Consider the following 16,061-nt stretch of genomic DNA (forward strand, 5'->3'; position numbering starts at 1 on the left):
TGTTCATTGCGGTGCCGGGTTCAAGAATTCTAGGAATGCCACTGGCAGCTCTGGAGCTGGTCAGGTGACAGGCTGCGCCTCACCCAGTGGAGAGTTACCTCTGAGTGAAACGCTCTGTTTCCTGGGGTGAAACAGAAAGCCTGCTCCAGTAAAGTGGAGTTGTTTTTAACAGCGAAAACAAAACTGCCTGTGTTCATGAAAATCTATACTTTCCCTGAGAAGAATGGAGGCGGAAAAAAAAAAAAGCCACGCAGATAACACGGTTTCAATAGGAACTCAAGCAGGTGAATGGGACGGCTATCGGAGCCATTTCTCAACATCCACCCCCCTCCCCTCCCCGGAAGGGAGGAGAATTGCAGCTTAATTAACACTTCCCTCGCCCTCGAGATTTCACGTACAGAGTTTGAAACACTGAGAGTTTGTTCAGGAAGAGTCACAGCTCCTAAAGAAGTCATCCTTTTGCTCTGCCTCTAGATCAACATTGTTGAAAGTTTCAGGATGCAGGAAGTTGCTAATAAAGAGAACAAACTCACCCAACAAAGATGCATACCCTGTTTTTTCCCACTTTATTTGCTGGGAGATTCTTGGATCAGACTTAGATTGGTACTTTAAATATTGCAGCAATACTCAGAGAAAATGTTTATCTGCTTCATCTGTTGATACTGCAGAGGAGAAAAAGGTACCGAAACCCTTCCTTACTGTTTCAAAAGTTAGTGACACATCTTTAAAACATGTTTTAAACCATATTATTCTCTACCCCTAGCTTGTCTGTTCCTATAGTAGGTCTGCTCGTCCCATGGAGTCACCTATCTGCTGACAAAGTGCACAAAAAGCTGTGCTGCAGATAAATTCATCTGCATGATCACCAAGATGTGAACACTGCAGGTGTCTCCCCAGTGGTGCTACCCCATAAAGGTGTGTGCTCAGGGTGGCCACACACCTGCCACTGAACCAGGTCATATGCTTCAGGAGAATAACCTCTTAAATCTTCCTAAACACTTGGTGGTCAGTCTATTTTTACGCCATCCACATGTGGAGGACTGTCCCCTTAAAGAGTTTACTTTATAAAAATAGAGAACCTAGTCATCCGTGAGAAGGTGTATTCTCTCACTGATAATTTTCTGATACAGTAGCTGTATTCTATTTCCTTTTAATGGAATAGACTATATTTCTTTAGTCTTCCCTCTTCTTCATCCTCTATTCATTATTCACGGTACTTATCACTAGTTTTTATTCAATTTTCTTTCATTTTTAAATGAGCTTAGGGTCCAGAATTGGACAGAGTATGGGGACCCAGTAAGAAGAGCAGAGTGGTAAGTGCAGGGGGACCTGGACACATCTGGGCTCAGCTCTGCCGTTACCTGCGGTATAAACCTGGGCAGATTAATCAACCTCCCTGAGCCTCGGGTTCCTTATTTACACCTGAGGATGGTGATGTGGGTTGTTGGGAGGTTTAAAGAGATTATGTAAAGCATTTCACACAGATCTGGCGTACAGCAACCACACGAAGAGTGACAGCAATCATATCCTTAATCATATCATTATTCTTGTAGGTCATTCTCCTGTTTACACGTCCCCATGCCATACCTTGTAAATGCTAACGATGACTGTACTGCTACCTGATATTGAATTCACAGCGTTAAAGACGCCTAGGTCTTTCCCATTTGTGTCATATTTATATCCTAGTTGTACTCTCCCCCCGTCTTAAATCTGGGCAGGTCATACACTATCTTGTATGTGTCCCTGTTGATTTCTTGGCAAACTTGCCTTGTTCTCTTGGAGAGACAGCTTTACTGTGATGCTGTCCCCACCATGGCCAAACAGTAACAGTGAATTTTTTTACAGAGCGGATATGGACTGAAATACAATGTATCTCAGACTTTTTGTGGCCAGGTAATCCAAATACCTGAGCTTTCTACTTAAGTGTCACGCTCACTCCCATGTTTATTAGGAAGGAGGGAGGGTATTATACCCTCCAGGGCACCAGAGGGCAAAGTTCTTTATGACTTTTCAAGGTGACCTACGCTGAATGGGGGCTCATAAGACATTGCTGGTTTACTCTATTATGCATCAGTAGATTCTGCTAAATGAAAACACACTTGAACCAGAGGACTTAATCGCCCAGCTATTGGGATACCACTTTTGGGGGGATTTCAATAAACATAACTATCTCAGGAAGCCAAATTATTCTGAAGAAATGAGCCTCTAGCTTCCAACTCCAGGTTAGGATATTCTCTGGTTTCTTCACTTCAGACAATTCTAGAATAGCAATATTTATTTACATTATGCTTTGGACAACACTACTGTGCATCAAAAAATTCTCATTTTATTCACCTGTGTTTAAAATGCCCAGTGACTAACTTAGACCCATTTGGGTTCTAGAAACTTTCAATAAAGTTCTCAGATTTTCCCTTGAAAGAAAGGATTAAAGATTCTTTTCAAGGAGCATCTTTTTCACACAGTGTGAAAGAACTACAGGCGTTCCCATGGGAATGGGCCGCATACATTTCAGCCCTTCCCACAAGATGTCTATTGTTCCCTGGGCGTCTCTTGGCTCCCTCTGCTGTGACATGTTGCTACACTTCACTTCTACTGAAAGCCTTTGAGGCTGGGTTATTCCAAATGATGCTAAAGGACTCAACCCTTGGTGTTTTTGCTAGAACTCATACAGTCTAAGTTTGTAGCAGCCTTGTTATCATAGGCGCATACAAAAAATAGGTTTGGTGACCTGTTTAGGCAAGAGCTCAAAAAATTCTACTTAATTTTGAAAATGTATTGCAACTTATGAGAACACAAATAGATAGGAAACAGTTCATCAGGAATGAAGGAAACATCTAGCAAACTTTCTAAACCAAGAATTTGTGATCTGTCATAATGATTTCAAGGTGTATCAATTTTCATTTGTAAATTTTGACTTCACAAGACACGTTTGCTCTGGAATTGATACAAATCTCACCAAAAAAATTTTAATTCCAATTTTCTGGGTTTGCTTTTCCAGAGAACATATCCAGAGTTGCAAATTACAAGGAAAATTCAATGTTAAATGTATCTTTATTTACATTTAAATTTCATATATTAAACAACTGCATGACCAATTCAAATAATGCCCTAAGTATTTTTTTTTCTAGTCTTTAAATTGAAAACATATATAAATGTCATGGAATTCAGCAGTTGAGTACTATAGCAATTTAAATATGTATTTGAAAAACAAAAAAGTGGCTAGATTCAGTTATGATTTGTAAGGTATCTGAAACATCAAGGGAAAAAAATGACAGCAACAACGAACAATAATGGTGACTGTCCTACCCAGTGATTGTAATGATGCCACTGAATTTTCTTTGAAAATCATAGGCAGAGCTAGTTTCTTTGCTGGTTGCAAAATGTTTCTTGAGGTAAACAAAAGTATGAAATAGAAATGAGCCTAGACTATTATGGAGTAAAACAAAAATGCACATTCTGTGAATCTAGAAGCACAGTTTTCTGCTCCAGAGGCCTAGAGACATGTTTTAATAACCCACAGAGAGGTTGCTTTTTTTTTTTATCATAATAACTGAAAAGCATGCATACATGGCTAGACACACAGCTCCCAAATGCACTTTATCTGCATAATCAGCCACAGCCGCTGGAAGTTTCTCTGCCCCAGTCCCGAAGCCCACTCCTTGCCCCAGTACCGCTTCTGACGTTTACTTTAATTAGCTTTTGTTTTTGCTGAACAAAAGGACAGGAAAGAAGACAGCCGTACCTCTTAGCACAGGAAACTCTGGCCATCATAGGAAATAGATGGAAAAATGCTTGATCTTTAGAGCAATTCGGCAGGAACCCACGACCATGATCAGAAGCAGCCCAGTCGCCCCTGCCTGGTTCTGTCCTGTCGGCAGGCAGCAGCCGTGTTTTCCTGAGCTGCTTGTCAAGCCTGAGGTACACTTGATTCCCTCCCCTGGACTCACCATGCTGAATCGAGCAAATGAGTAACTTCTCCTCCCTCTTTCAAACTTCTGCTTAGGGCTAACAACTGGCACAAAGCTTCACTTATTTCTGCAGTAGATTTACAGAAGCCTCTCGGAGCAGATCCGTAGATTGAAAAGAATTAGAAGATTTGCCTAACAACCAGTAATTTAGGTGCTGTTAATGAATAGCTCACTCTAAGGAATCACGGAACTTTTAGGTTAATATCAGACGTGGGGCCTTTTATCAGGCAGGCATCAGTGAAAAGGTCTGGGGAGGGATGGAGGGAGGAATGTAGTGGAATGAGATAGTATTTAAGCCAAATATGATAGAAGAAAAATACCACAAGAGAAGGAAAATAACTAGTCTCAATGAGCAAACAATCTAACTATATTAGTATTGCTAGTGAAACCCTGAACAACTGAATGAAGCATCTAGTAGCACTAGAGATCGTTCCAAGCCAGCACTGTCCCTTCTTGTGCCCATCCCAATTGCTAATTCACTTCCTCTTACCATCCAAATATGGAACTCCTCGTCTCAGGCCTAATACACTGAGGATCCCTTACAAGCAGTCCTACATATCCTTACATCTCTCTCTCTCCTTTAAGGAGAGTGCTCTTCAAACCTCTAATGCATAAATTAATTGGCGGTACCCAGTGGATTGTTGTATCTGGAGGCACTTCTCTCCCCTTATGTACATGACATGGGCTTTCTACACTTATTGATCTGAGGTTTTGCCTGCACACAAAGCAATAGAATATTTCTGAGCCTCTTCTAACTAGAGCTTTCAGTCAAATGAAGTATGTGAGTGTGGTGGGGGAGTGTGGTGGGGAGAATAAGATGTAAGTGGTACAACTGTACAAGTTGCACAGATATCAAGGTTTCCATGTCATTGGCAATCATGCTACCATGTAAATAAATTGCTGGCTCAGTTCAAAGGCATTCTCATGGGGTGAAGAGGACTTTCTTCTGTGTTTACTGCCCAACATCCACTCATCCTACTTCTGGTAAAAACTATACCCAAATTTTCCTTGGAAATGATGTCCTTTAGATAGAGTTGATTTACATAAACAGGTTGGATCTTAGCCAATCAGAGAACTGGATTCTCCTAACCATAGTGATTAATTTAGGGGAGGTGTATGACCCCTTCCAGCCCAATGAAAGTCAAGATAAAGATGATTTTTTGTCTTTGGGGGGACAGAGTCTTTCCTGCTAAACTTGATGATGTGATACAAGGTCTGGTTGCTCTTGCCACCAAAAAACAAATCTTGTGACTTTGTTTAAGCTCTTAAACCAGCTGCTTCTGATATTGGCAAGAGCCACCCTTCACTGTAAGCCTTTATAGCTTAAGTGATTTCAGGTTGGGTTTTCTGCCATTTGTTTTGAAAAAGTTTTACGGGACAGAATCAGCTAAAGACAAGTTTGTGGATGGGCTCTCCTGGGTCCCCACAGGGCAGCTCCTTGCAAAGGAAGTGGACAACCACCTCTGTCAAACGGGCCTCTTCAGTGACAACCACAGGCTTCCACAGACAACAGGTAGAGACAGGAAAGGCTTACAAGGAACGTAGTCATTCAGTGTACTTGAAACTGGGACATTCCAAATTAATTCTTTTCAAACAATTACATGTTAACTTCCCCAAATATTTCCACTTTAACCACCTAAACTTGTTTGGTGGATCCGAGTCACGTACTATGTGACCTTAATAAACCTAATCATGGAATCCATCCATCCATGTACAATTGTCATAAATTCCTTTGGGTAATTAGTTTCACAGAGTATTGCTCTCCCCCCTCCCCTGTTTCTGCACAACTGCCACCCCTTCCCACACTCCCTTGGCAAACTTGAAATAAAGAATCTCTAACCACAGTCAAACTAAGATGCTTCCTTTACAGAACATATGTAAATTCTAAAATGGCTTTAAATGTGTAAATTATATATAAACACTGAGAATTCCTGGATGATTTCATTTTCTATAAATAATTTTTCTTACCTGAAACCACTCACACTGCTTCAGGTATACCATTTCTGTGTTCAGTCTCCCAGGTTTGCAAGAGTCCATTAGAAACACAGAAATTCACACAGGTCCAGGAACTTCCTTTTAGCTCAGCAAAATAACACATGGCTTGAACTGCAAGAGTTTGTTTGTTTTTTTTGGTTTGTTCGTTTGTTTTAGGAAAAGGAGAATAAGGACCTGGGGCTAGGTTTATTGTCTGTTTCATTAAAATAAAAAATACTTTGATTTTAAAAATGTGATAGTGGGAATTCCCTGGCAGTCCAGTGGTTAGGACTCTGCGCTTCCACTGCGAGGGCAGGGGGCACGTGGGTTCGATCCCTGGTCAGGGAACTAAGATCCCACAAGCCACAAGGCTCACATACAATGACCCTGTCACATCCTAGATCCTGTCCATTCTGTGTCCTCCACATTCTTTATTATATGTGGTGGGCAGATCTTAAGGTGACCCTCAATAATCCGTTTTCTGATGTTCATGCCCTGTGTAATTTTCTCTCCTTGAGTGTGAGTGGAACTTGTGACTTGCTTCTAAGAAACAGAATACGGCAAAGATGGTGGAAGGTTACTCCCATGATTACCTAATGTTATCTGGGACTCCATCTTGCTGACAGACTCACTCTCAGATTCTCCTTGCTGGCTTGATGAAGTAATTGGTCCTACGTGACAAGGAACTATGGGAGGCCTCTAAGAACCAGCAAGAAGCCAGGGCCTTCAGTCCTACAGACACAAGGAAATGAATTCTTCCATCAACCTGAGTGAACTTGGAGGAGGACTCTTCCCCAGTCAAGTTTCCATAGAACACAGCCCAGCCATCGCCTGGATTGCAGCCTTGTGAAGCCCTGAGCAGAGGACCCACCTAAGGCATGCCTGGATTCCTGACCCACAGAAAATGTGGAACAATAGATGTGTGCCGTTTTAAACCACTAAGTTCATGACAATTTGTTATAGAGCAATAGAAAACTAATACATGACCATTCCCCCCTCTCCACTGTGATAGCTAGATAGCTTTGTTTCTGTTAAATTCTTCTTCTTTTTTTTTTTTTTTTTGGTCTGTTAAATTCTTCATCCTCTCTTATCTGGATAGTGACAGAAGTCTCCTAGCAGATCTCCCTGCCTCCAGCATGGCCTCTTCAATTCCATTCTCAACTTTGATTAGCTTTCTCAAATAAAATATGATATATGACTCTTTTACTTAAAAATGAGTAAGTGACAGCTCACTGCCTGAAGATGAAATCCGAACTTCTTTACTTGGTATACAAAGGGCTTTGTAATCTGGCTCCCACCCCCTTTCAAGCTTGCTGCACCACTCACGCACACACAGCCCTGTGTAGTGAGGCCAGTGCCTTCAGAATACATCCAGGAGCCTATCACCTTTCACTCTCCTCTCTTTACTACCACTACTACTGTGATCCAAACACCATTATTTCATGTCTCACTTGGATTATTGCAATAGCTCCCTGGCTTCTGTTCTTGCCTTGTTAAAATATAGTCTTAACAGAACATCTAGATGATCCTATGAAAATGCAAGTCAAAGCTGACTCCCTTCTGTTCAATACTCTCCGGTGGAATGGCTCTCCATCTCACCCTGACTCAGAGCCAAAGTCCTTTCGATGATCAGCAAAGCCTTGTACGATACAGCTTTTCCCCCCTTCTTCCTCCTTGTCTTCAACTTCATCTACCACTCTTGTTTTTGCTCTCTGCTCCAGCCACACTGGAGCTACACAAAGTTTTCTTCTTCCTTGCTATTCCTTGGACACAGTAGATATATTTCCACCAGAGGGCATTTGTATTTGTGTTTCCTCTGCCTGGAAGGCCCTACCCCCAGAGGTCCTTATGGCTGGCTCCTTGACTTCATGTTTACCCACATATCATCTTAGCGTGCTTTGCTTGACCACTGTCTATAAAACAGTGACATTCCCTGCCTCCCTTGCATGTCTCAGTTCCTGTTTTATTTATTTATTTACTTATTTATTGGCTGCATTGGGTCTTCGTTGCTGCGTGCAGGCTTTCTCTAGTTGCGACGAGTGGGGGCTACTCCTCGTTGCGGTGCACGGGCTTCTCATTGCGGTGGCTTCCCTTGTTGCGGAGCATGGGCTCTAGGCACGCAGGCTTCAGTAGTTGTGGCATGTGGGCTCAGTAGTTATGGCTTGTGGGCTCCAGAGCACAGACTCAGTAGTTATAGTGCATGTGCTTAGTTGCTCCACGGCATGTGGGATCTTCCCGGACCAGGGCTCGAACCCGTGTCCCCTGCATTGGCAGGCGGATTCTTAACCACTGCGCCACCAGGGAAGCCCATTGCATGTTTTATTTTTAAATTTTTGTCCATACCACTTACTGTCACCTGACATGCTATATATGTTTTCCTCCAACATATATTTACTTCTTTCTTTGTAAAAAATTTTTATTATACTTCTTTCTCACCATTCCTCCAAAACTATAAACCTCATGGAGGTAGGAACTTTGTTCAGTTGATTCCGTAGAGTTCAGCCTGGTGTCTGGCATATAGTATGGACCTGACTTGTTGAATAACCTTTGAGTAAATAAAGGAAGGTAATTTAAGCTTAATCAGACTCCCCATGCAAGACTGTAATTTAGAAGTGAACAACCTGATGAAGGATAACTGTGTAGAACCCACTTTGTCATTTAGTTTGGTAAAAGAAACATCCATCTTTCATGGGCAGGAGTGGTGGCAAGGTCATGGTCCTGGCTCAACACAGGCACCTGTGGGACCAGGCTGGAGGTGGTTTCCCCACAGTTCCCAGTGCAGGAGCAGAAGGGGCTTCTCCACCTGTTCTCCAATGATCCTTCACTCCTCCCAGCATTCTGGGAACTCCTAATATGGATTTTTAATGAAAATCCATTTCTGTTTAATCAACCCCAAACTGTTTCCACTGCTTGCAACTAAAAAAAGGAACGATGATACAGCCATCATTCTCCCTTTTGCTACTGTGCCTTGTACCTGGCAGCCCCTCTACCTGGAACGCCTGGTCTGTTTATAAAGTGCCAGCTCATCCTTTCACCATGATTCTTACCTCTTCCTCTCTGTAAAGATACTCATGCCAAGTAGAGCTGACCTTATCGTCTTTTGTTTCCACAGGGCACTTGTACAGAAGGCTACCATATTAATCTCCTTATTTCCCACTAGCTGACAAACCCTTATGGGCAGGGACCAGGTTTTAATTCATCTGAGAAACTCCAGCTCTAGCCTACTATCTGGCACAGAGGAGGACTTCAATAAAAATTTCATGAATAAAGGCTTCCTTTTTAAAGCATCAGTAAAACAGTAATTCTGTAATTGAAAAGAATTCTGATGCAGAAACAAAGAAATATATAGCAAATAAATCAATTTGGCTGAGATATAATTATTTTCTTGTTAAATTGGTAAAAAAAAATTTTTTTTTAATTTTCCTAGTACTAGTAAGGAGGCATATCCTTTACCAAAAAAATTCTAACCAGCCCAATCAGAGAAACAGAGAGAAGACACAAATTACCTGTATCAGGAATAAAAGAGTTGACATCACTACAGATACTATAGGTATATAATACTTCAATCACTTAACAGTATAACATGGTGCTCTAGCTTATTCGTTATTTTTTTTTATTTAAAATTTTTAAAAATTTTTAAATAATTTATTTATTTTTGGCTGCGTTGGGTCTTTGTTGCTGCATGTGGGGTTTCTCTAGTTGCGGTGAGTGGGGGCTACTCTTCGTTGGGGTGTGTGGGCTTCTCATTGTGGTGGCTTCTCTTGTTGCGGAGCATGGGCTCTAGGAGCATGGGCTTCAGTAGTTGTGGCACGTGGGCTCAGTAGTTATGGCTCGCGGTCCCAGTTGCCCCACAGCATGTGGGATCTTCCAAGACCAGGGCTCGAACCCGTGTCCCCTGCATTGGCAGGTGGATTATTAACTACTGTGCCACCAGGGAAGTCCAATTCATTCTTTTTAAATCTGCATTTTATTCTACTGTATGGATATGGCATAATTTATTTAGTAATGGGTGTTTGGGTAATTCCAATCTTTCTTCATTTCTACAAATAGAGTAGAAAATTAGAATAGAAGCTTTCAGCTTTTAAAAAATTCATCTTTCCTTTTATGGTTCATATTTTTAATGTCTAATATAGAGATTTTTCATATTTAGGTTTTAATGCAAAATTTATTGTTTATAATGTGAGGTAGGAATCTGGTTTTATTAGTATATATGTATATACATATATGTGTATGTATATATATATAATTTTTCTAGCATGATTTCTTTTTGTAAATAGTCTGCTCTTTACCCATTGATTTATTATACCAGCTCTGTTATAGTCCACATTTACATATATGTTTGGGTTTATTTCAGAAGTACCTATTATGTTCCATTGGCCTATTTGTTTTCCTCTGTGCCAATACTACACAGTTTTGATGATCTTAGCTTTTTAATATATCTTGCATATATCTTTAATATGTCTTGCATATGTCTTTAATATTGTATAGAAAGAGTACCCCTTCTTTGTGCTTTCTTTTTGAAATTGTGTAAGCAATTCTTTGACCTTTACAGCTTGTTGACCACATAAATTTTAGACTCAGTTAATATTTTTTCATAGAAATCAATCTGAGATTTTGATTAGAATTGTAATTAAAATTATATGGATTTTAATGAATTTTATAGATTATTTTGGAAGTACTGATTTCTTTTTTAAAATTATTTATTTATTTATTTGCACTGGGTCTTAGTTACGGCAGGCGGGCTACTTGATTGTGGCTCGCCAGCTCCTTAGTTGTGGCATGTGAACTTTTAGCTGCTGCATGTGTGTGGGATCTAGTTCCCCTACCAGGGATTGAACCCGGGCCTCCTCAATTGGGAGTGCAGAGTTTATCCACTGCACCAGCAGGGAAGTCCCTTGATATCTTTTCAGTGTTGATTTATTTAATTCATGAGCAAGGTACAATTTCCAGTTAATTCAAGTTCTCTTTTATGTTATTCAATAACATATTTTTTTATGAAGTTCATGCACATATTTGTAGGATTTGCTCCTAGGTAATTTGTAACTTAGGTACTGTTGTATAATTTTTTTGTGATTCTTTTTTTTAATTACATTTTCTATTTTATTATTCCTAGTGTAAGGGAGCCTTAAAGAAATTTGTATATTAATCTTGTATCCAAAACCTTGTTGAATACTTTTAGTAGTTTTAAAAGTTTATCTATAGAGACTTTTGAATGTAGATAATCTTACCATCTGTAAATAGGACAGTTTTATCCATCCCCCCCCAATTTATATTCCTCTTCTTTTTTATTCATTTGAACCCCTTCTGATTTTTTTAACCCATTTTGCCATTAGTCATTTCAAAGAACCAGCATCAGTTTCGTTGGTCAGTCCTATTTTTCTTTTTAGTTTCTGTTTCATTAACTTCTGCTTTTATCACTATTGTTTCTTTTCTACAAATTTTATTGGGTTTACATTTTTTTCCCCTAGTCCCTTGGAATGACTAGCTTAGCCATATATAATTTTTAGTTTTCTAAAAAATTTCCTTTATATTGTATTTATAGATATTATACTCTTCATTACTTCCCTCCTTCTGCTTTCTATGGGTTTATTTTGCTGTTCTTTTCTATTTTCCTGAGTTTGAAGTTGAGGTTATTGATTTTCACCCTTCCTTCTTTCTTCATATTTGCCTTTAAAACTAAATTTTCTTTTAAGCATAGTTTTAGCTGTCACTCATAAGTTTTGATATGTGGTATTTTTATCATTATTGAGTTCATAATATTTTCTATTTTCATCATGACTTCTTTGACCCATGACTTATTTAGAAGTTTATTGTTTAATTTCCAAACATTTAGTGATTTTCTAGTTGCCTTTTTATTCCCCCATTTTAGGCAGAGAATCCACTCTATTCAATCCTTTAAAATGCTTTGAATATTGTTTTATGTCTCAGCATATGGTCTTTCAAAATATGATTGTATGTTGGATTCAGTGTTCTGTTTATGTACACTAGATCAAATTTACAAATTAGCTTTCCAAATGTTATATTACTTTTTTTTTACATCTTTATTGGAGTATAATTACTTTACAATGGTGTGTTAGTTTCTGCTTTATAACAAAGTGAATCAGTTATACATATACATATGTTCCCATATCTCTTCCCTCTTGCATCTCCCTCCCTCCCACCCTCCCTATCCCACCCCTTTAGGTGGTCACAAATCACCGAGCTGATCTCCCTGTGCTATGCGGCTGTTTCCCACTAGCTATCTATTTTACGTTTGGTAGTGTATATATGTCCATGCCACTCTCTCACTTTGTCACAGCTTACCCTTCCCCCTCCTCATATCCTCAAGTCCATTCTCTAGTAGGTCTGTGTCTTTATTGCTGTTTTAAACCTAGGTTCTTCATGACATTTTTTTCCCTTAAATTCCATATATATGTGTAAGCATATGGTATTTGTCTTTCTCTTTCTGACTTACTTCACTTGTATGACAGACTCTAGGTCCATCCATCTCATTACAAATAGCTCAATTTTGTTTCTTTTTATGGCTGAGTAATATTCCATTGTATATATGTGCCACATCTTCTTTATCCATTCATCCGATGATGGACACTTAGGTTGTTTCCATCTCTGGGCTATTGTAAATAGAGCTGCAGTGAACATTTTGGTACATGACTCTTTTTGAATTATGGTTTTCTCAGGGTATATGCCCAGTAGTGGGAATGCTGGGTCATATGGTAGTTCTATTTTTAGTTTTTTAAGGAAATTCCTTACTGTTCTCCATAGTGGCTGTACCAATTCACATTCCCACCAGCAGTGCAAGAGTGTTCCCTTTTCTGCACACCCTCTCTAGCATTTATTGTTTCTAGATTTTTTGATGATGGCCATTCTGACTGGTGTGAGATGATATCTCATTGTAGATTTGATTTGCATTTCTCTAATGATTAATGATGTTGAGCATTCTTTCATGTGTTTGTTGGCAGTCTGTATATCTTCTTGGAGAAATGTCTATTTAAGTGTTCTGCCCATTTTTGCATTGGTTTGTTTGTTTTTTTGATATTGAGCTGCATGAGCTGCTTATAAATTTTGGAGATTAATTCTTTGTCAGTTCCTTCATTTACAAATATTTTCTCCCATTCTGAGGGTTGTCTTTTGGTCTTGTTTATGGTTTCCTTTGCTGTGCAAAAGCTTTTAAGTTTCATTAGGTCCCATTTGTTTCTTTTTGTTTTGATTTCTGTTTCTCTAGGAGGTGGGTCAAAAAGGATCTTGCTGCGATTTATGTCATAGAGTGTTCTGCCTATGTTTTCCTCTAAGAGCTTGATAGTTTTTGGCCTTACATTTAGGTCTTTAATCCATTTTGAGCTTATTTTTGTGTACGGTGTTAGGGAGTGATCTAATCTCATACTTTTACATGTACCTGCCCAGTTTTCCCAGCATCACTTATTGAAGAGGCTGTCCTTTCTCCACTGTACATTCCTGCTTCCTTTATCAAAGATAAGGTGACCATATGTGCGTGGGTTTATCTCTGGGCTTTCTATCCTGTTCCATTGATCGATATTTCTGTTTTTGTGCCAGTACCATACTGTCTTGATTACTGTAGCTTTGTAGTATAGTCTGAAGTCAGGAAGTCTGATTCCTCCAGCTCCGTTTTTCGTTCTCAAGATTGCTTTGGCTATTCGGGGTCTTTTGTGTTTCCATACAAATTGCGAAATTTTTTGTTCTACTTCTGTGAAAAATGCCAGTAGAGTTTGATAGGGATTGCATTGAATCTGTAGATTGCTTTGGGTCGTAGAGTCATTTTCACAATGTTGATTCTTCCAATACAAGAACATGGTATATCTCTCCATCTATTTGTATCATCTTTAATTTCTTTCATCAGTGTCTTATAATTTTCTGCATAAAGGTCTTTTGTCTCCTTAGGTAGATTTATTCCTAGATATTTTATTCATTTTGTTGCAATGGTAAACGGGAGTGTTTTCTTGATTTCACTTTCAGATTTTTCATCATTAGTGTATAGGAATGCCAGAGATTTCTGTGCATTAATTTTTTATCCTGCAACTTTACCAAATTCATTGATTCGCTCTAGTAGTTTTCTGGTAACATCTTTAGGATTCTCTATGTATAGAATCATGTCATGTGCAAACAGTGACAGCTTTACTTCTTCTTTTCCGATTTGGATTCCTTTTATTTCCTTTTCTTCTCTGATTGCTGGGGCTAAAACTTCCAAAACTCTGTTGAATAACAGTGGTAAGAGTGGGCAACCTTGTCTTGTTCCTGATCTTAGTGGAAATGCTTTCAGTTTTTCACCAATGAGGACGATGTTGGCTGTGGGTTTGTCACATATGGCCTTTATTATGTTGAGGAAAGTTCCCTCTATGCCTACTTTCTGGAGGGTTTTTATCATAAATTGGTGTTGAATTTTGTCGAAAGCTTTCTCTGCATCTATTGAGATGACCATATGGTTTTTCTCCTTCAGTTTGTTAATGTGGTGTATCTCATTGATTGATTTGTGTATACTGAAGAATCCTTGCATTCCTGGAATAAACCCCACTTGATCATGGTGTATGATCCTTTTAATGTGCTGTTGGATTGTGTTTGCTAGTATTTTGTTGCGGATTTTTACATCTATCTTCATCAGTGATATTGGCTTGTAGTTTTCTTTCTTTGTGACATCCTTGTCTGGTTTTGGTATCAAGGTGATGGTGGCCTCGTAGAATGAGTTTGGGAGTGTTCCTCCCTCTGCTATATTTTGGAAGAGTTTGAGAAGGATAGGTGTTAGCTTTTCTCTAAATGTTTGATAGAATTTGCCTGTGAAGACATCTGGACCTGGGCTTTTGTTTGTTGGAAGATTTTTAATCACAGTTTCAATTTCAGTGCTTGTGATTGTTCTGTTCATATTTTCTATTTCTTCCTGATTCAGTCTTGGCAGGTTGTGCATTTCTAAGAATTTGTCCATTTCTTCCAGGTTAACCATTTTATTGGCATAGTGTTGTTTGTAGTAATCTCTCATGATCTTTTGTATTTCTGCAGTGTCATTTGTTACTTCTCCTTTTTCATTTCTAATTCTATTGATTTGAGTCTTCTCCCTTTTTCTCTTGATGAGTCTGGCTAATGGTTTATCAATTTTGTTTATCTTCTCAAAGAACCAGCTTTTAGTTTTATTGATCTTTGCTATTGTTTCCTTCATTCCTTTTTCATTTATTTCTGATCTGATCTTTATGATTTCTTTCCTTCTGCTAACTTTGGGGTTTTTTGGTTCTTCTTTCTCTAATTGCTTTAGGTGCAAGGTTAGGTTGTTTATTCGAGATGTCTCCTGTTTCTTAAGGTAGGATTTTATTGCTATAAACTTCCCTCTTTGAACTGCTTTTGCTGCATCCCATAGGTTTTGGGTCGTCATGTCTCCATTGTCATTTGTTTCTAGGCATTTTTTGATTTCCTCTTTGATTTCTTCAGTGATCACTTCGTTATTAAGTAGTGTATTGTTTAGCCTCCATGTGTTTGTATTTTTTACAGATCTTTGCCTGTAATTGATATCTAGTCTCATACCATTGTGGTCGGAAAAGATACTTGATACGATTTCAATTTTCTTATATTTACCAAGGCTTGATTTGTGACCCAAGATATGATCTATCCTGGAGAATGTTCCATGAGCACTTGAGAAAAATGTGTACTCTGTCGTTTTTGGATGGAATGTCCTATAAATATCAATTAAGTCCCTCTTGTTTAATGTATCATTTAAAGCTTGTGTTTCCTTATTTATTTTCATTTTGGATGATCTGTCCATTGGTGAAAGTGGGGTGTTAAAGTCCCCTACTATGAATGTGTTACTGTTGATTTCCCCTTTTATGGCTGTTAGTATTTGCCTTATGTATTGAGGTCCTCCTATGTTGGGTGCATAAATATTTACTGTTGTTATATCTTCTTCTTGGATCAATCCCTTGATCATTATGTAGTGTCCTTCTTTGTCTCTTGTAATAGTCTTTATTTTAAAGTCTATTTTGTCTGATATGAGAATTGCTACTCCAGCTTTCTTTTGGTTTCCATTTGCATGGAATATCTTTTTCCATCCCCTCACTTTCAGTGTGTATGTGTCTCTAGGTCTGAAGTGGGTCTCTTGTAGACAGCATATATATGGGTCTTGTT

The sequence above is a fragment of the Lagenorhynchus albirostris genome, chromosome 5, assembly GCF_949774975.1.
Source record: "Lagenorhynchus albirostris chromosome 5, mLagAlb1.1, whole genome shotgun sequence".
Classification (NCBI taxonomy): Eukaryota; Metazoa; Chordata; class Mammalia; order Artiodactyla; family Delphinidae; genus Lagenorhynchus; species Lagenorhynchus albirostris.